The 20,646-nt window shown below is 43.6% G+C and overlaps 2 long non-coding RNA genes across 4 annotated transcripts in view; both read left to right on the top strand.

Annotated features, from left to right (window-relative positions):
• LOC108501626 overlaps positions 1-20,646 on the top strand; it is a 156,031-nt gene that overhangs the window by 41,628 nt on the left and 93,757 nt on the right. The gene's annotated exons all lie outside the window — the stretch shown is intronic.
• LOC108501627 lies at positions 1,553-9,037 on the top strand. Its single transcript, XR_001876235.1, has 4 exons — positions 1,553-1,694; positions 4,081-4,173; positions 7,809-7,957; positions 8,849-9,037. It is a non-coding gene; the product is annotated as an uncharacterized LOC108501627 (long non-coding RNA).

Raw genomic sequence — 20,646 nt, 5'->3', positions numbered from 1 at the left:
CAGGCTGCTCCAAGCCCCATCCAATCTAGTCTTGGACACTTCCAGGGATCCAGGGGCAGCCACAGCTTCTCTGGGCGTGATTTCCCTCATCAATTATTATTTTTGTGCTTTTCGACGTCCTTTTATCTTCTTTAATTCTGTCACACCCCAAGTGGGAACATGGGGGTGGTTTGGATCTATCAGAGGAGACCAGTGAGGGGCTGAAAGGAGCCATTTGGTGTGGTGTAACTTAAATATCCACCATTCCTTTAGGACACCTCACACTTTGATCTCCTGACTGGAAATCTACATTTTTTAAATATTTTTCCTGCTGGTATTTCCATCTGTAAATGCTTCTTTTCTCTGGCCACTGTCCTTATTTGTGATGGTGACCACGATGGTCCTGCTTGCAAGGCCCAGAGCCCCCTGTGCCTGTGTATTTATTCCCAACAAACACAGCTCAATCCCTGCTGCTGGAATTTATAGGCAGCCCTGGCTTTTCGTTTCGAGGAAAAAAAAAAAAATTCTTGAATATAGATCAGTATGTTTTGAACAAGTAGTAAACATGCACAGTGTCTTTTCAAGTAACTGGGGCAGAAATAATGATTCATAAACTTAAGTAAATATGTACTTACATAATTTTAAACCTTTCAAATCAGTAGGACTATTTCTGCTTTTGTGTGTTCTGTGTGTTTAGAATTAAACTTACTGTTTAAATTAGGCCTATATTCCTAAATGGAGCCCTCACAATATGAAACACAAAGTGGGAAAAAAGGTCTGTGTTTCATCTTCACCCCTCCAGGTCCTTCTGTACCACCAAAGGGAAGGAAAATTCTAGAGATAAATATTTAAGGCTGACAATGATAATGAAGTTGTGGGCTATGACTAGAGAATAATGACATTTCCTGCAATGGCTCCATGAAAGAAGAGGCAAAATGTGACTCCTTGTTGACAGAAAGAATATAAAAGAGACGAACTTGAGACCAGTAATTTTTTAATGTGTACAGCAGGGGTATTTTAGAACAAAAGGGCACTGTGCTAAGTATTTAAATTAAATACAAAAAACCCCACGTTGTTGTATGAAAAAAACCTCCATCCGATGCTCGAACATTTCTAAATCTTTTAAAATCATGGTTCTCTTCTGTCATGTGTGATGTTTTATGAGAAGGAATTGTCCCTGCAGAACAAAAGGAAGCAGAGGAAATGTATTATTTATAAAGGTTGTTCATTATAATGATTCTGGGAAGGAAACATTAACACAGTGAGAGGTCCTGACTGCGCTGGATTAGGGAAAGGGCAAGTGGCAGGATGGCAGCTCTGAACTTTGAAGCACATCTGCCGTTTTCTCTTTGCATTCCAGAGCTCTCTCTGCCTTTTGGGAGGATGTTTTTATGCCCAGACTTTTCTCCTGGGGCAGGGAAGGGCAGAGATGCCTGGAAAAGGTGAGACCTGCTGCTGGGGACAGCACTGGGGAGGCTTAGGAGGGGCTGGAAACCCACAGCCCGTGGCCAGGCAGCCAAAATCTCCCCGGGTGTGAGGTCACACACACTGGAAGGAAGGTGTGGATCCAGAGGGAAGGCAGGGATCCAGAACGATCTGCAGAGTAGCCCTGGGGAGGAGGACCTGGGGGTGTTGGTGTACCCTGTGCCCTGAGCTGATCCCACAGGGATCGTGGGCAGCAGAGGAGGGGGGATTCTGCCCCTCTGCCCCCTCAGGTGAGACCCCCCTGCAAAGCTGCCTCCAGCCCTGGGAACAACAGCACAAGGATGTGGAGCTGCTGGAGCACATTCAGTCCAGGGGAGACCATGGAGATGCTGCAAGGGCTGGAGCCCCTCTGCTCTGGAGCCAGGCTGGGAGAGCTGGGGGGGTTCAGCTGGAGAAGAGAAGGCTCCAGGGAGAGCTGAGAGCCCTTGCAGGTCCTAAAGGGGCTCCAGAAGAGCTGGAGAGGGACTGGGGACAAGGGATGGAGGGACAGGACACAGGGAATGGCTTCCCACTGCCAGAGGGCAGAGTTAGATGGGATATTAGAAAGGAATTCCTGGCTGGGAGGGTGGGGAGGCCCTGGCCCAGGTTGGTCAGAGAAGCTGTGGCTGCCCCTGGATCCCTGGAAGTGTCCAAGGCCAGGTTGGAGCAAGCTGGGCTAGTGGAAGGTGTCCCTGCCCATGGCAGGGGGTGGGATGAGATGATCTTTAAGGTCCCTTCCCACCCAAACAATTCCATGATGTTCATTTGAGGGAATTGTGACATATCAGTGCTGTGACACATCGCTAACAGGTAGAAGCTCAGTATGACTAATTTAAAGGTTTGAGCTGTTTCATTTCCACACAATCAGTGAACCAATATTTTAAATACAGCAGCTAAAATGTGTATTGAAGAGCTGGAAGACTGTCTGGTTTGGGAGTAGTTTAAAACTGCTTTTGAGAGCAGTTTTTGTGTTTTCTGGAGACCAGATCTGAGTTTGTCCCTTTGGGAAAGGTGCCATTTTCTCGTGTGCTGGTTTTTTAGTTTCCCATGCTTGCCAAACACTCCAGTTCAATATTTTTATTAAAAACGAGGTTTAAAAGTAAATTTTACTTTGGCAGTCAAACTTAACCTCTGAAGAATAAAACAGTGGTGTTTGCTGTGCAAACAGAACCCTGGAGAAGCCTCCAAATACGACGTCAGAGCTCCTCAGCTTAAAAAAAAATCTATAAGAAAGTAAAGGAGATTCCTCCCCTTCAATATTTTTACTACACTCTCTTTTAAAAACGTAGATAGCATTAGATAAAAATTAGCTTAATGAGATCTGCATATTTTATCATAGTATTTTACCTCCTCGAAGCTGATAAGAGGTTTTCCAGAATAAGCACTGCCCGGATCGAAGCTCCAGAAATAAATAAGGGGGTGGGTCGTTGTTTTTTATTTATTTATTTATTTTTAATACTCGGTAATTTGAGGTCTGAGCCTTCAATGGCCACAAACAGGAACAAATCTCTGTGCTGAACTGACACAGACCCCTCAAATATCTGGGATTGTCTCAAGCTCCATCCCTGGAGATCATCAGCAGACTCATAACTAAAGGCTGTGACGTTCTCCTTCTTTATAAAAATGTGGCAGTAATTCAGTTTTGGGGTTTTTTTGTGAGAGCCTAACAGAACATCCCCCATAAAAGGGTATTTTGGGGTGTTCATCCCTCCTTAAAAACCTGAGGGATCTCAAAAACAACCCCTGGGCAGAGCTCCTGGGACAAGAGCCACGAGGACTGGATGTGTTAAAGTGCTGAAGGCCCTGTGCCGGCCAGGAAGCTCATCCCAAAATTCCCAGCCTGGGCTAGTGGAATGTCTCCCTGCCCATGGCAGGGGGTGGAACAAGATGGGCTTTAAGGTCCCTTCCAACCCAAACCACTCCATGATTCCATGATTCTGTTTTGCATCCTCTGGGATGCTCACATTTGGGATCCAAGCTCCAATTAATAATATCCATGTCCAGCCCTCAAAATGTTAAACCGAGCAAATAAATACATTTAGAGCTCACAGATCAAGGACCTGCTTTCATGCTCTCAGAAAGCTGGCAGGGCCGTGTCTCTGGGTGAAACTCAGGTGTACATTTGTACAACACAACTGAGTAAACAGAAACACCAGAAAAAAAACAGTGATCCAATTTTCTGTTGAGTTTTATGATGTTTATTTAGGCAAATGGCTATTTAAAAAAAAAAAAAACAAAAAACTTTATTGCTCCTTTTCCTGTCACTTTAAAAATGTGATGTTTTGTCCCTTTTCGAAATCTGCCTTTTGAAAATAAGACAGCGAGAGAAAAGTGGAGGTTTGAAGGAGAGAAATTTTTGGCTGGAGTGGGGGCAGGAGGGTTTGATGTGTCAGGTAGAAGTGGCTCGTTCCAAAGGCAAAGAAAACATCATCCTGCGACCTGGGAGGCGTCGGAGTGGTGACCTGCTGCCCTTGTGCATGGGATGCTTGCACTGATCGTTCCTTTCTTTCAGTTATCAGTCAAAAGTGGAGCTTTATTGTCATTTAAGTGTGTTCGTCTCCTATTTGCTGATGACTGACCATCACCCTTTGTTGTCTTAATTTCTGTCCTCAACTCCCGTGTTGAAACATTCACAAGGAGCCAACCGAGTGCTTGGATACGTTTACAGCGCCCAGGAGATGCATCTCTGGTGGAGAGTTTATTTTTCCATGTGACATCACTGCTTTTCAGGTGCCAGTAATTGTAAACATCCCTTGTTTTCAATTCTTTGTCCCCTTAATCTCATTAGGGGAATATCAGACGTTAAATCTTTTAAGTAGCATTAGGGGGGTGTGTTCATCCATAACATACGAGGAGTCGGTCAGTCCTTATCCCAACCTTTCCCAGGTTTGCTGTTCTGGGAGTCACCGCGCTGAAAAACTGAGATTTGAGCCCGTGGGGCAAAAGGTGTTGGGACTGGAGGAAAACGAGTGTTCAAAATGCTCATGACAGCAAAAATTAGGGAGGGAGAGGCTTCTGAGCCTGTCGGATCACAAACAGCATCTCCCAACAACTCTGAGAGTTCCGGGGGGAGACACACCCGGAGTGATCCTTGGGCACGTTGTTGTTACAAGGTCGCAGGGTGGATGTGCAGCATCTCTGCTGAGAGAGCCTTCATCTGAACCCAGAACCTTCAGTCGAACAGAGCAGCTTGTTTTCCTCCAGGAAATAACTGATTTCTTCCTCTTGTCAGATTTTACTACTCGTAAAAAGGGATTTCTCGTGTTGCCCTTCACATCTTTTCTCTCCCTCCTTGCCTCCTCTTCCCTCTTCTCTCACACATATTTACACACCACCTTCCCTTAGCCAATCTTGCAGAAGAAAATGAATTAATAAATTCTCAAATATGAGACAAAATTCTTATGTTCATCCTCTCTCCACCTTTACTTTGCTGTTTGTGGGTTTTTATCCTTTGCCAGATTTCAGTCTTCTCGAGGTAAATCTTTTGTAACTCCATAAAAAGACAGAGGTTTTTTTGATTCTGCCATATGCAGCTTTAAATTTGGTCTCTAAAACTAGGTATATAGTCTGCTCACAGCAAAAAAACCCCCTTAAAATAAGATAAAATGCGGCAATAAAAATTCTGGATGTTGTTCCCTCTGGGAGCCAGTGATGAAAACGGGAGCCTGGGAATGTTGTTCCCAGTGTCCTACAGCAGAGATGGTGATGGTGAGGTTTGTGTGGAGCCTTCCTTAGCTAAACAGGGAGAAATATGTTCTTGCTGGTTAAAGGATTTTAAGTACAAATATGAATTATGGTGGCTCCTGCAATTCTTTGGAAGAAAAACTGATCCCAGAAAAGGTTGCAGGGGTGTATCTGGTTTTTTTTTTTTTATTTATAGATCAGGTTTGTTCTGCCCCATCAGAGTTTTCTCCCCACTTAAAAAAAGGAAGCTGATTGTTGTAACATGGACTTTTATTCCACAAATATTAAATGGATCAAGCAAAGGCTGAGGGTAAAAAGTTTATTCCCTGTCAAATTTCTAAGTGCCTGGTTGTGGATTTTATTTTACCTCCGATCTCATGGATTCTGGTTTTATAAACCCCACTCTATCATTTTATAAAACCCCCTCAATTTTCCTAGAAAATGTGTCAAAAATAACTTGATTTTGGCGTTGTTTGGCAAAAAACAGTTCTCAAAATCCCAGCCCCACTGTTGTTCAGAACATGGAGAATTCAGGACCTGCACTCTGCGGACTGGGACGCCAAAATTTTGTCTGGCAAAGCCACCTGGCTGCAGTTGATAGCCAAATCTATTGTTAACCCCTTTTCTGTAATGTAATTAAAACACTGCTGAATGATCTGTTTAGTGTGGCCTGGCTGCTCCCGGGAAGCACAGCCCTTTGTGTCCCATAATCTCGGCCCCGGGGCTGGGGCCGGCAAACCTTGTTTAAAGATTTTAAGATCTCCCTTTAATCCCTTCCCTGATGAGACACCCATTGCTGAAAGCTGGGGGGAAAGGTCCATCTGTCTTGCAACATATGTGTTTACACTGTCAGATCAGTAAATACAGCAGAGTGCTGCCAGTGCCAAGGATTTCCTTGAGTCATAAACGGGATGCATTGTTTGGTTATTGTTCCTGGAGTTACACCCCTCCCGGGACTGGGATTAGCAATTACCTGGAGCAGAAACGCTCCACGTGGAACATCCCAACCCTCCCCACAGCTGAGAACATTCCCAGTGGACACACAGGGCTCTGTTAAACTCATCACTGGAAGGGGGGTCTGGTTTTCCCATCAAGGCCATGATTCCTTTTGGTATTTGCACAGTTGGACGATGGGAAGTTGGGCTTTACACCATTTCCTTTGTGCATTTAATTGACACACTGGAGGGAGTGACCCCAGAGGTTGTTGGAGAGGAGGCTCCCAACCAGCTCCTGGTTTACTCCTGAGTTAGGGGATGCTGGACTGTCCTAGGAATAATTTTATTAAAAGCTGGAGAAGCACAAGTAGAACAACGTAAGAAGGATGTGGATCTGTTGATTCCAGTCCAGGGGAGACCATGGAGATGCTCCAAGGGCTGGAGCCCCTCTGCTCTGGAGCCAGGCTGGGAGAGCTGGGGGGGTTCCCCTGGAGAAGAGAAGGCTCCAGGGAGAGCTGAGAGCCCCTTCCAGGGCCTAAAGGGGCTCCAGGAGAGCTGGAGAGGGACTGGGGACAAGGCATGGAGGGACAGGACACAGGGAATGGCTTCCCACTGCCAGAGGGCAGGGTTAGATGGGATATTGGGAAGGAATTGCTGGCTGGGAGGGTGGATTCCAACAGAATCCATTTTGGGATTCCATGAATATCAAGAGCCATAAATTGAATTCTCTGGCCCATTGTGTGGCTTTACTTTTAATCTCTTTCTGGTGCTGAAAATCATTTAACTTCTTGTTAAATTTGTGTTTCTGCTTAGAAAACTGCCAACAAACCCCCTCAAACCCATGTTTTTTCACTGTTCTCTGGTGTTTGTGTAACTCCAGTGCCTGGGGAGTGAAGTTACAGAACATGGCCTGCTCTGCAACGTTTTGTTCCCATTTTGAGTTAAAAGTGTCCCCCAGATACGGCAATTCAGTTTTAAGAGACGATTTAAGTCTGAAGCCAGTAAAAAAAGGGAAGCCCTTGGCAGCACTGGGATGAAATGGATCCATTTGGAAGGCAGTGCTTTAAGCAAAACCACCAAAATGATTTTAAAATGGTTTTAGAAATAGGTAGCACCCAAAGGACGCTCTCCAAGTGGGCTTTGGAAGAGGGAACCGGGGTAAGTTCTGCAGGAAATCATTTCCACACGTGAGGAACAGCAGCAGAGGGAGCATAAAATATATATTGGAAAAAAGGGAAAGGAAGATAAATTCTGGCTTGGAGGTGGAAGTCAGGCTTGGAAATAGGGGGTAAGAGGGAGATTTGGGGAGAGAGAGAGATGCTGAATAACTCTGAGGGTAATTCTGTCCTGTTTGTGTGGACAGGAGCTGGCAGTGGAGGTGGGGAGTGAGGATGGATCAGGGAAGGTGGGGAGCAAAGCCCCAGGAAAACACAACTGGAATGGCTGCAGGGCAGGGATTTTATACAGAAATAGTTACTCAGCTCAGACACTGATTGGGTTTGAAGTCTTTAAGAAAATTTGGTATTAATGATGATATCCATTGCAACTGTTGGGATTGGCTGTGGCAGAGAGGGCAGAGCCACGTGGAGTGTTAGTTCCTTCCTTAAAGCACCTGAAGTTTGTTCCTATCCATTCACAGGGAGATTTGGGAGAAGTTGAACTGAATTCCAGATCAGGCAGCTGGGAAATAAATAGATCATTAATACATTAATGGGTCGTTAATACACCAATTTCTGCCTGGGACAGATCAACTAAAGCAGAGAGGGAAGAGTGGGGTCCACAGCCCCACTGCCCCTGATTGCCAGGAATTCTCACAAAGCATTTGAATTGTTCAGGGAATGTGTGTGGTAACGACACAGGAATTATGGAACGTGGAGCAGAACAGGTTAAATCAGGTGAGAAATAACAGTGAGTGATCTGACTCATGAGTCAGGTGAGTGTGTGGAGCTGGGGTTGGAGGTAGAGCTGTGATCACTCCTGCAGATATTTCTTGGGGGAAATGGAATTTGGGGAGGTTCCCACTGCAGGAGTCAATCCATCTGGTACCTGTTCTGGGGCCGGGGAGTGGAAATCTGATACTTGTCAGAAAAATAAAAAAAGCACCGAGTGTCTGTTCTCCAGGAATGTCATGTGTGCCCATAAATTCATCCTTCAGTTTTGACGAAGTGGATGAAGGTTCCTTGGAAGATTATCTGTGAAAAACTTGGAGAATTATCTGCTTTTTGCTTCTCAGGAGTTTCCCGTTAGAGCAGGTTGTAGTTCTTCAGGATTTAATCCGCGTGGAATTCTGTGGTACAGAAGGGTACAGATCCCCCAGTGCTCTTAGATGGTTTCTGTTGCCTAAAAAACATTTGGGGAAACACCACTGGGAGAACAGAGGTGTGAAAACAGCCATGGGAAGCTGGAAAAGCAGAGGTGGGAATGCTCAGTTTTGGAAGGGGCTGGGCCAGGATCTCGTGAGACAAAATCTTCTTGGTTTGCAGTCGATGATCCCGTGAGATTAAAAGGCATTGAAAGAGCTGATGGTGCAGAAATCCTGCTCAGAAAACCTCTCACACTTCGGGGGGTTCCTGTGAGCAGTCACCCAGATACTGCCACTGAAAAAATGGTGACAAAGGAGATCCTTTTTTGTGTGTTTCTGAAAGCAGAGAAAAGAAACTCCGATAAAATCTGTCGCGTTTGAAAAGCAAAGCAAAACGTCTGAATAATTCTAAGAAATGCTTTGTTTTCTATTTTTAACATTTTTCTTCTGTTCTTCTTGCATTCTTACGATTCTCACCATCAAGAGCTGTGGAGATTGCTTGGATAATTCCTGCTCTGGTGCCATGAATTCTTATTTTTTGGTCAGCACTTTATCAACGCACGAAAAAGTCGCTCCATCTCTGCAGGAGGGGGAGAAGCAACAGGTTGATAAAACAGCCAAATGAACCATAATTTAGGTTAAAATGAAAAATAGGGATCGGAGAAAAGCAAACCTGGGGTGGTTTTGGAGGATTCCTGGTTTCCATAACACGTGTGACAGCCTGAACTGGGTGAGGGGAAGGAAAATAAACCCACCAGAGAACAACTGCTTGTTATCTTTCGAGGCAGAAAGATGAGAACTTCTGAGCCAGTGGGTAGCGAAGAATGTCAGTTATGTCCTAATCTAGATTGGTGAATAAAAAGATAATCATCAGTAAATTAGAAGAGGTGTTGAAAGCTCAGTTAATTATAGGAAATGAGGAAATTAGAGTGCTGAGTCTGACTGTTTCTGATTCACTTGTTAAATTAAAAAAAAAAAAAAGTGGTGGTTTTTTTTGCCATCTGTAGTTTTGGTTCAGGTATATGGTGATAACACTGGATTTTATTTTTTTTTTTCATTTTGTATTATTTTCTTTTTAATAACTCCTCAAATGAGGGTTTTGTCTTCATCTGGAGGGGACTGTGGTCTTAATGCATCTCTCTGAGGGTCAGGAATTGTTTTCTGTTGCTCAGGGCACGAGTTCCTGCTGGTCGTGAAGTGCAACACAAAAGCTCTGTTGCCTGTGAAAATGGTTTTTCTAGGATTTTAAGTTTAAAAACAATAAATAAATTGTAGCTTGATGTTCTCCAGATCTTATTTTTAAATCATGATTAAATTCAACGTGTGAGAGGGAGAAGTAGTTTGACCACAGGACTATTAAGAAATGTTTCAGCCAAGTTGTCTTGTCATAAAGGCATCATCCATTTCTTACATTTGCTTTAGGGATTTTCCACATGCATTTCAGTGGTCCACAAAGTCCCTTTTAGAGCTGCAAGAGGTGCCAACCTTACCTTTGCCTACCAAGTTTCTGGTTTTCCATGATAATTCTTGGAAGTAGCTCCTCCACATGAAAAGAATGAACAACTGTTGATTTTTCACAGTTCTGAGGGAAACCAACTCCTCCTTGCAGTGTCTCTTGCAGAAATAGGTTATGAAACCATACTGGGATCACTGGACCAGTTGCAGGGGATGGAATATTGGCTGTTGGCAAAGGAATTGGGGGAAACAGAAATCTAATGCACCCCTGGGGCTGGAAAATCAGCAGGAAAGCTTCCCAGTAACTTGGAAAGCGATTTTCGTACATTTTTCAGGGGACCTTTGCATATGTACAACATCTCCTGAACTTACAGAGAGGTTCTTTAAATAGGAACAGCAACAGATACGATGCATAAATAAATAATTCCAGATGTTACAGATATTATTATACTGCTGGTTTTATTTGAAAGGGCAACATTTCAGCTTCTCAAGGCCTATGTGCAAGTTTATAGAGAGAATATTGTCCATGACAAACTCTTGTCTTCTGTTCTCTGTTGTCCTTTCATCCCTTTTTCTCTTCACTCCATGGCAGGGGGTTGGAATGAGAGGAGCTTTAAGGTCCCTTCCAACCCAAACTATGCTGGGATTCTGTGATTCTATAATTCTGGAAAGGAAGGATTCAGGAACACAGAGGGATTTTTTTTTAAATCTCATGCCCAAAGGATGATTATCACAATTTGCATTATAAATTCTTTACAATCCTAGTCTTTGGATAAAGAATTTTCGAGTCCAACTCATATTTTAGCCAAACTAGCAACTGCAAAAGGTGATATTTCCACAGGAAAAAAAAGTGGAGAGAAGAAGAAACACATCCCCCAGTTTTCCTGCCAATTTTGATCCTCCTCAGTTCTCCTTTCCTGGTACTTTTTAATCTGAGGCCGAGAGTTTGCTCAGCCCAAGTCAAGGTAAATGGCAAAGGAAATGTGCAGCCAAAGTTTTCCTGACTTTTTGCCCTTTTTAGTGCAGGTAAAAAGGGCTTAAGCAGGATGAGGTCCTGCAGCAGCTTTGTCTTTCTGGGAAAAGATGTGGGAATATGGTCCTGTGCCCAGCTCAGCCCTTCTGCTGGGCTGGGCCTTCCAACCCCAACCAGCAGGAAAACTCTCTGGAATTGGGACACAGTGATGACTTCAGTGGATAAAAATCCGCCCAAGTTAGCCTGGAGGTCCTCGTTATGTGGGGATAGGGAATGGGAACAGGGAGATGAGCAGAGACAAACTGCACAGATCCTTCTGCTGATCAACACCAGGCTCGGGCAAACCCCTGACAGAGAAGCAGCCCTTCTCCGAGCCCACAGGATGGGATAAAGCACAGCCCAGTGACACTTCTCCAGGAGCTCATCCCACAGAAAACATCCCTCACTCCATGACTTGATCCTAATGAGCGTTGCCCTCGTGTGTGTGTGTGCGAGCCAGGGGAGTTTATTCCAACCATTCAGTGTGACCAACTACAACAGAAATAAAAGATGGGCCCTTTTTCCTCATGGGACATTTGCTGTGGCCAGGATGCAGCAAACATCAAACTGCAGGCTTGGAGCTGGAATTCCTGCATTCCTAAAGCTTCAGAAATCCCATGTAAGATATACCCTTAGTCAGACTCATTCCTTGCTCTGAACAGATTGGAAAATAAGTGAATGCATTGGGTATTTTGGTTTGTTTTTTTTTTTTTTTTCTCCTTTTATCTTTCCTACTTTTGTCTAGGAATTCTGGAACCAGGCTGCTTTAATTGATGGAGGGTCATTGCTATGCATCGTGGCTCAGGTTAATAAAGCAGAACTTTAATAGATACATTAAAATGTCTGGGAGGGAGGCTGAGCACACCAGTGAGCCTTGGCATTGACCTTGCTGCACTTAAGGGCTCTGAGTCAGACTCCTGACGCCACGAGGCACGGGGAGAGTGGGAATGCATTTGTACATCTGTGTGTGTAATTTGGGAAGGTTTTCACCGCTCACAATCTCTGGGCCTTCTGCTGCACTAAAAGTTATTTCAGGCATTGCTTCAGCACATTCAAGAACAAGCTTAAGAGCAAAAAAAGGGCTTTTTTTAATTTTTTTTTTTTTTTCCTAGCATAAGGTTATTGGAATTTATTTCCCTTGCAGTTTTATTCATTAGTGGTTAAAATATCAGTATCAATTGTTTTTAGCTGTTCACTTACGGTAATCAACGAAAATATATCAGAGATGAGGAGGGCACTATCCCTGTAATAGTTAATCTTGCTTCTTTCTCCAGAGACTCTCTGGATTTTGGCCTCAGTCCTGGTGTACAGGGAGCTGTAGCAGCCAGAAGGGACCAGGTCCATTATGCAAAGAGAACGTGGTAAACCAGGGGCACAAAGCAGTGCCTCAAACTTCTGATCAATTTGCAGAATCCCAAAATGATTGGATGGGAAGGGACATTAAGGATCATCTCATTCCACTCCCTGCCGTGGGCAGGGACACCTTCCACTAGCCCAGCTTGCTCCAACCTGGCCTTGGACACTTCCAGGGATCCAGGGGCAGCCACAGCTTCTCTGGGAAACCTGTACCAGGGCCTCCCCACCCTCCCAGCCAGGAATTCTTCCTAACACCTGATCTAAATCACCTCTCTTTCAGTTTTAAACCCTGATCTAAATCTCCCCTCTTTCAGTTTTAAACCATCCCCTTTGTCCTATCGCTGTCTGGCCACTCAAAAAGTCACTCTCCATCTTTTTTTTATAAGTCCTGAAAGGCCAAATTTAAATCCATGTGATCGTTTTGCATTTTTTTCACGACAAACTTCAAACCAAAAGTGGGATTTGCCTTTGACCAAAAAGCTCTTTGCAGGGCTTGGTCAGAATCACAGTTCTGAGCGTAGAATTTGCTGCTCTTTGAGGAAAAGAATATGTTTTAAATTCTTACATGAAGCTTAAAAGCCCCACATTGACTTGAACTCCAGTTGTCCAGATCTCCCTGTCTCCAGTGCAACAAGTCACATGTTTCTAATTAACCTCCTGGTCGGAATCAAGATGTAGAGACAATAATTGGTTGCTGCAAGAGTCATTTCCTTGCACAAGGCAATTGAGCTTTCCTGAATATTAAGCTCTGCTAATTAAAATGACACAGCCACATATGTATTTATGTGTGCACAAAGAAGTTGAGAAACCTCCAGAAAACAAAAGCTCGTGGCTTTCTCACATGTTTGATTTTTTTCCAAGGAGGAAAACTGGACAAAAAAAATCACAGTGAGACAGGATAGAATAAAACTTCAGTCTGGGTTTGGAGGCACATGAATAGTTCCAAATATCCCCTAAAAAATGAAATTCAGGGGATATCACTGCTGAAGAGAAAAGGAGTAATCACTAAATATCTGAACACCCACCCAGTGGAGGCAAAGCTAACCGAGATTCTCTGTTATTATTTTTGTCTGAGATACAGTGAGTAAATAACAGCGAAATTAAACTATTTGCTTGTTTCTGGTGCTGCTGCACCAGTTTCATGAGAAAAGCATCAAACACAACAGACTTGTGTGTTTACAACATGGCTCTCGGTAATAGGCTAAAAATAGGCCTGTGATTGAAGTGTTAAGTGCTGAATTGATTATTTTTATTAACATTCACAGCTATTGGGAGGCGATTTATTAAAAGCTCCTTTGCAGCAGCAATCAGGAAACATTCCCAGGGATGTGCACTTTTAATGGAATGGCTGAGCTTCACTCAGGGCGAGGGGGAGGGATCATGGAATGTCAGTGATCAGCTGCAGTTGGGCTCTCAGAAAACAGGGAAATCCGGGGCATGTGTGTCACGTGACAAGACAAGGGGGAATGGATCTAAACTGGAAGAGAGGAGGGTTAGTTGGGATAGTGGGAAGGAATTTCTGGCTGTGAGGGTGGGGAGGCCCTGGCACGGGTTGCCCAGAGAAGCTGTGGCTGCTCCATCCCTGGAGTATCCAAGGCCAGGCTGAAGCAACTTGGAGTAGTGGAAGGTGTCTCTGCCCATGGCAGGGGGTGGAATAGATGATCCTTAGGGTCCCTTCCCACCCAAACCATTCCATGATTCTGTGTGTCCCTGTGAGGAGCCCTCTCTCCTGTCATGGCCTGTGTGTGTCCCGGGTCTCCATCGTGCACTATCCAAGCAGTTCTTCGTGGGATGGGTCTTTGTGGGATTTCTCCATCTCCTCATGGTCCCAGTGCAACGTGGAACATCTTATCTGGAACCCACAGGAGTTCTATCAGCTGCCTCCACCCAGGAATTAGGGATTCCAGCCCTGGAATGGTGGGAGCTGACCTGGCTGACTCTCTCCTGACTACAACCCATTCCAAAGTTGGTTCCAAGCTCTTCATTAGCCAGTAATTAGCCCAGGACAGGCAAGGAAGTAGGAAATGGTACAAATTAAAAGCAAAGCAAGAAATAGGAAAATGAGGACACGCAGCCATTGTAGACGAATGTTTGTTAATTAAGAAAAAATTAAGGGAAAAAATAGCCTAATGCAGATGGAACCTCTCTGCAAGGGGGAACCTTTAAGCAAAGATATCAAAGGAAAAAATAGGCACAGAAAATTTCATATGTGAGGCAAAGGACGTGTGTTCCAGGAGCACAGTTAATTATTTTTGTCTTGGGATTACTTTTATGTCGTGCAGAGGAAATATAGAAACAGTGTTGAACTTAAACACAGGTGTGAGGGCTTAAAACTCCCCCACCAACAATAACTGGACTATAGCTATTGGAAGGGGGTGAGACAAGGAGGAGATCACCGAATTCCTGAATGAATGGGTTGGGAGGGACTTTAATAAACCTGCTTCCACCCCCTGCCATGGGCAGGGACACCTTCCACTAGCCCAGGTCGCTCCAAGCCCTGTCCAGCCTGGCCTTGGACACTTCCAGGGATCCAGGGGCAGCCACCTCTTTTGGCAGTTATATCCATAGTGGAGAGGGATTCTTCTATATGTGATTTCTGGACTGCTGGTGGGCTCTCATCCTTATTTTAGAAGATTCTGAGTCTCATGCAGTGAGATGCTGGTTCCTTAATTATGACAGAGCTCTCCTGGCTCTCAGACCACTGGTCTGGAGCTGCTCTTGGCACCATCAAGGACCACTGGTCCTTAGTGGGCTCCACCTTCCATCTCTGTGTGTGTGTGTGTGAGGGCAGAGGGAGGAGGAGAAGGGAGCTGACCCCTTTGATCTGATCAGCAGAATTCCCATGGGATGTGTGAGAAGAGCAGCTCCCTTTTGCCAAGGAAGAGGATCAAAGCCCAGGAGGGGTGTGTGAGGAAAGCAGAGGGACACAGAGCATGGAATCCCTGCTCTAGGACAGCAGGAAAGGATGTGTGCCCTGCAAAACCTGCAGGACCCTCAGGAGTCACTGATGTGGGAGGAAGAGTCACTTCCATGGATTCCTTTAATAATCAAACAGGGAATGTCATGACCTCGGGCTCGTCTTGGGGTCTCATGATTTCTCATTTCTCTTTTTCTGCCTTCCCTCACTGCAGTTTATCAGGAATTTCCAGTATGAAATTAGGATATTTTAAACAGGCATAAGCTACTAAATTCCTTAGAGGAAGGAGAAGTCAAAGAGTCTGACCAGAATTTATGTTGAAATTTTATATGGTGGGGTTTTGTGGGTTTTTTTTTGGTTTTGTTTTGTTTTTTAAACACCTCCAAAGCCCTGTGATCCTCCCTGTCCAGCACAGCAGCTCCCAGACATCATTCCCTGATATTTCTCTCCCTCTTTAGCTGTCATGGAAGCTGAGGACTGTGGATTATATCCCTGGAATAAGGCATCGAGGGATAGATGTTCATTTTAGCAGTCCCACATCACCACAGTTAAATCTCTTTGTGGTTCCCCAAAGTGTTGAAAACGTGCTGGGAGAAGAAACTCAGGGTCCTAATTGCCTGGGTTCTGAATTCTAAATTCTGCATTCTGAATTCTAAATTCTGGGTTCTAAATTCTATATTCTGGGTTCTGAATTCTAAATTCTAAATTCTGAATTCTGCATTCCTCTGATTTTTCCAGCTGAGAGCATAACTGAAAACTGAATTGTAGGCAGAAGTCTCGGTCTTTCTTATAATTCAACCAAACTTTTAATAACTTTTCCATGATAAATTAGCAAATAGTGATGCACAGGCAGTGACACAGTAACAAGGGCAGGTCCCACCTGAATCTGGTTTTGTGCAAAGCCAATTGTGAATTTTGGTTGTGGAGCCCCTGGCAGTGCTTTCTTCTGCTGCAAAATCCTGTGTAGTATTTAAGCTTCCTAAGCACCCCATGGGGATCTAATCAAAGAGAAAAGAGGCTTGGGAGAGAGCCAAGAGGGTTTGCCTTGTGCTGTGTCACAGGGAATTCTGCTCCAGGGAAGTCCTTCATCCTCCCTTTGCCCTCCCGGATTTCCATAGACAGCGACACGGGAGGAAAGATTTGACAGGGACAATAATTTATTCTTTAAAACTCTGCAAGTCAGGCTGAAAAAATTAAAAAAAAAAAAGGTGCCTTTCTGGCAAAGCTGATAATGAGGTTTACTGATAGTTTTATTCAAATGTGACCTTTGCAGAAATCAAAGTCTAGCAGGAAAAAAAAAAAAAAGCCTTAAATGCCACTTTATTACAGTGACACCCACGGGTGTCGCTGTATTTTAGGGTCTGCAGCATTTCCACTGGAAAACTCCAAGAGTTTTTAATTTAACTCTGCTCTAAAATCTGTCCTGGATGTGAAAACACACCCTGTGTTTAGGACTGTGTTTGAAGTTCAAAAAATAAGGGTCTCTCTCTTTCTTTTCCCGTTCCCCCTAAACATTTCTTGAGAAATTATTTCTGGTTGGGTAATTATTTCTTCTCTAGAAGTAATTGCTGATTCTGCTGCTGGACAAAAAGCTTTGGGAAGGGCTCTGTGCCTTGGGAAATTCAGTTAAAATGGGTTTGTAGTTAGTTTTGATAGATAAAAATGCTGTTATGCTGCTTTCCAGAATTTGTATCCTTTCTGGTTTATGGCCCTGCATGGAAGGAAGGGGAATTTTATGGGGTTTCATCATTATCACTGAACCTTTGGCCGTGGGGTCCAAAACAGGGGTGAAAATGTATTTATTGCACTGGAATTCCAGTACCTGGTAAACTTAGAAATTACATTTATGATCTTTTGGGGTTGTCTCCAGGAGGGATGAGCAAGAAATCCCTAAAGGATCTGCATTTGCCATCTTTAGCTTTCTGTTCTGCTCAGGAATTGCCCATCAACAGGTTGTAGTTTGAATTGATCATTCCAGGTTTTCTTTGTGGACTTTTTGTTCTTATTTTATGGTTCATGCAAAGTTTTTGTGTCCCATCTTTATAATATGTATATATATGTAATATATACAAATATAAAATATATAGCCTGTGTTATATATTATATATAACGTATATATAACATATATATTATATATAAACGCACATATATAGAGACATAAATATATATACAGAGTATAAATATATTCTTTCAGGATGAATAGTTTATTTTCAGTGCCTTATTTCACTCTGTGGGTGCATCACCCTACATTAAAATAATCACTATTAACTGAAGTTATGACCTGCTCTCACCTGTGATCTTTTACTTTTTAACCTCACTTAAGGTCTGGGGACTAAGTTCTGAATCTCAGTTTTAAGAAGGAATATTAATGTAGATATTTTTATTATTTCTCTTTTTAATTCTGTGCTGTCAGTGTTTCAAAGCAAAGCAGCCAATGTTCTGGTGGCTTGGTCGAACATTGATTTGCCCTATTAATAGTTTTATATTAATAATTTAATATTTTAATATTGATAATAACTATCGACACAAAAAAATTTCAGAATTTAATATTAGTTCATACCAGACGCTGCCACAAAGCACAGCCAACTGCTCCAAGCTGTGTTGGTACATTTTTCAACAAACTCTGAAACACATCCTTCTGGAAAGCCAGGGAGTCATTCCATAGCCATTGTTACACACTTCCCTTTAAATTCCCTAAAATAAACCAGGCTCATTTTCTTTCCCCTTCTGTTTTTCATGAATAAAGTCTCAGAATAAGCGATTTCTTAGCAAAAAAGGGTACGAAATGCACGGAGGGATTGTTGTGTGTGGCTGCTTTCCTTCGAAATGTTAAATATCTCTTTATATATGGGGAGCAGGTGGATTTCAATGGGTGTGCACTTAGAGGTATTTGCCCCCAAAATTCATTTGGAGGCAGCACGTGCTGATTAGAGAAACGACAGGAAAACCTGATGCTGACTGAAGAAAGTTTTTCCACAAAGAGATGTCAAGGAAAGAACAACTTCCAGTGGCTCTTGGAATGCCCAGGGAGCTCTGTAGGGATTCACTCAGTGTGGCACTGAGTGATTGGTGTTTGTCACCGTTTTGATAGTTGATATAGGTGAGTAATCCTACTATGATAAGTCACTTCTTAGTGTGTGTTTCTCTTTCAAAACGTGGATGCAGCTCCAATTAATACTAATTGGATTTATGGAGGAAAATACCCATTAGCACTTCCATGCTGGGTTCCGTGCCGGTGCTGTAGGGGCCGTGTTTGTGGAATATCATCCCTGCAGGAGCACTGGCAATAATATTCCCACGAAATATACCTGTTTTTCTGGTTGTTAAATACATCCATAGCAAAAATAGCTGTTTGTAAACCTATCTCCTATTAAACAGAGCATGGGACCTGCTCTGCCTAAGCCTTAAAGCTGTGTGAGAAACTATATCAAAAAAAAAAAATATATATAAAAAGGAGTAAGATTTTAAGAAGTGTGCAGTGCCAGCAGGTGCAGGTATATAAAGAACATTAAAGGAGAGTGTAAAGAGAATTTCATGGGAGGCTGGATCCTTGAGGAACTGCTCACCTGAGCTCGGAGCTGTGACTAAGAGCTGCTCAGCTGCAGAGCTGCCACCAGGAGCTGGAGTTGAAAGGGGAAAACAAAAGCCTCTATATTTAGCTAGTTTGTAGTTCCTGGCAGTTTCTTACCATCATTATTGTACTATTGAAGTGTCAAATGGAGAAATTTGCACCTTTTCCTTTCCACACAACGCTGATTTCTTGGTTGTTGTCCTTACAGAAAGGATCCGTGCCCGTGTTTGTGCGGGGATTTAACATCGTTTCAGAGGTGTTTGTGAGCAGCCTGGGAGCTGCCTTTCGAGCAGAGTCAGCAGGAGAATGTTCACAGCCTGGTTTATAATACTAAAATATATCAGTGCTGGGGTCATGGGCAACGCTGAGAAATCTGTGCAGGCTTGGCAGTGTGGAAAATCTGCATAACTTTGCATGGAAATGCAGTCCCGTGACGCGTCCGGCGGCTCCTCGACGGTGCCACCCTGGTTTAGATTCTCCCACCTTCTGAATTACAAAAAAGCAAACCCCCAAATACGTGACAGAAGTGTATTTATAGCTGTTATTGACTCTGTTGTTGTGGAGGATGGAGATGCAGCTCTCTCTCAACAAGTTCCATATGCTGTCTGCGTCCGTAGGTGGTTTTCTCCTACATTCAGGGATCTGTCTATTAACTGATGTAACAGAAAAGCATTTAGTTGTTCTGTTTATTTACAAAAGCCCAGCCAAACTTGGCTAATGGTGTAATGGATAGTTAAAAATATCCTTTTGCCTCATTAGGCAGCCAGGCTGGGGAATAGATTGCCCAGAAACATGTCTTGGAGGTTTCCAGGCCCTGAGCGGTTTTAACTCCGAGGAGGTTGGAGTGGACTCTTGGAATTAGGGTCCTCCCAGCTCGGGTTGTCCCCTGATCCTGACACAGTCAGTGGATCCTGTGAGGAGATGCCAAGCCTTCCTGTGCATTGTAGGTGGACTTTTAGGTCGATTGTTAATTCCTTATTCTCCTCTTCCTTCTCCCTTTCCTTATTCCCCATCCCTGTCTGCAGTAAAATTCCCAAGGAGATAGGACTTTACCCTCTGCCTCAGCTCAGAATTAGCTCCACTTAGAGCTTATTCTTCCTTCTGAGGCTGATGAGCAGGTCAGTGGATCCCACAAATTTCCTCCCTGATGTGTAGTGGGAATATTGTCCCTATATCCCACAAATTTCCTCCCTGATGTGTAGTGGGAATATTGTCCCTACATCCCCCAGTCAGGGCACACCCTGTGCCAAGGCAAAGCAGTCCCCGTGTGGGTTCTGCCTCTGTGCCCATCACAGACCTGCTGGAATCCTCACCCTGCTCACAGCAGGACCCAGCATTCCCTTCCTTTTTCCCTGTATCCCTGTGCACCTTCTTCCCTGGATGCTTCCAGAGCCTCGATGACTCACTGTAAATGCTTTTGTTCCCCTCTCCTCCCAGGAATTCTCCCTCAACATCTCATTTGCAGTGGGGAAGTTTCCCCTTTGTGCTGCTTTCCTGGGCCAAACAGCAGAGTGGTTGTTACAAATAACGTGGGAATGGGGGATTAAAATTTAAATTGCAACCCTTGACTGGACAAGCCTTTTCATGAGAAAAATCCTTAGATGTCAAAATCAGGCATGATCTCAGGAAAAAGTGATTTTTCTGTCTAGAAATGCCCAGATGAATAAGATTTTTTTCCCCCTAAACCTTATGGTGGGATTCCAATCTAAAGTCACCTGCACTGCCTTTCTTCAATTGAAGATACATTAATTCATAGGTGCTTTAAAAGATGTTTGCTTTCGTATTTTATTAATGAAGAGTATCTTTAATTTATTTTTTACGTTTGTCTATAAATGGTCTTTTTTGAGATATAAAATAGTGGCAAAAATGAATAAAGAGGGTTCAATATTGCTGAGTTCAACCCTAAAATCCAAACAACAAAATAAATTCCACGCAATAAAATCCCCAGAGTTCATTCATATAATGTAGACA

Source organism: Lepidothrix coronata, unplaced genomic scaffold (assembly GCF_001604755.1).
Source record: "Lepidothrix coronata isolate B3197 unplaced genomic scaffold, Lepidothrix_coronata-1.0 Scaffold105, whole genome shotgun sequence".
NCBI lineage: Eukaryota > Metazoa > Chordata > Aves > Passeriformes > Pipridae > Lepidothrix > Lepidothrix coronata.
This window is presented reverse-complemented; position numbering and strand designations above follow the sequence as displayed.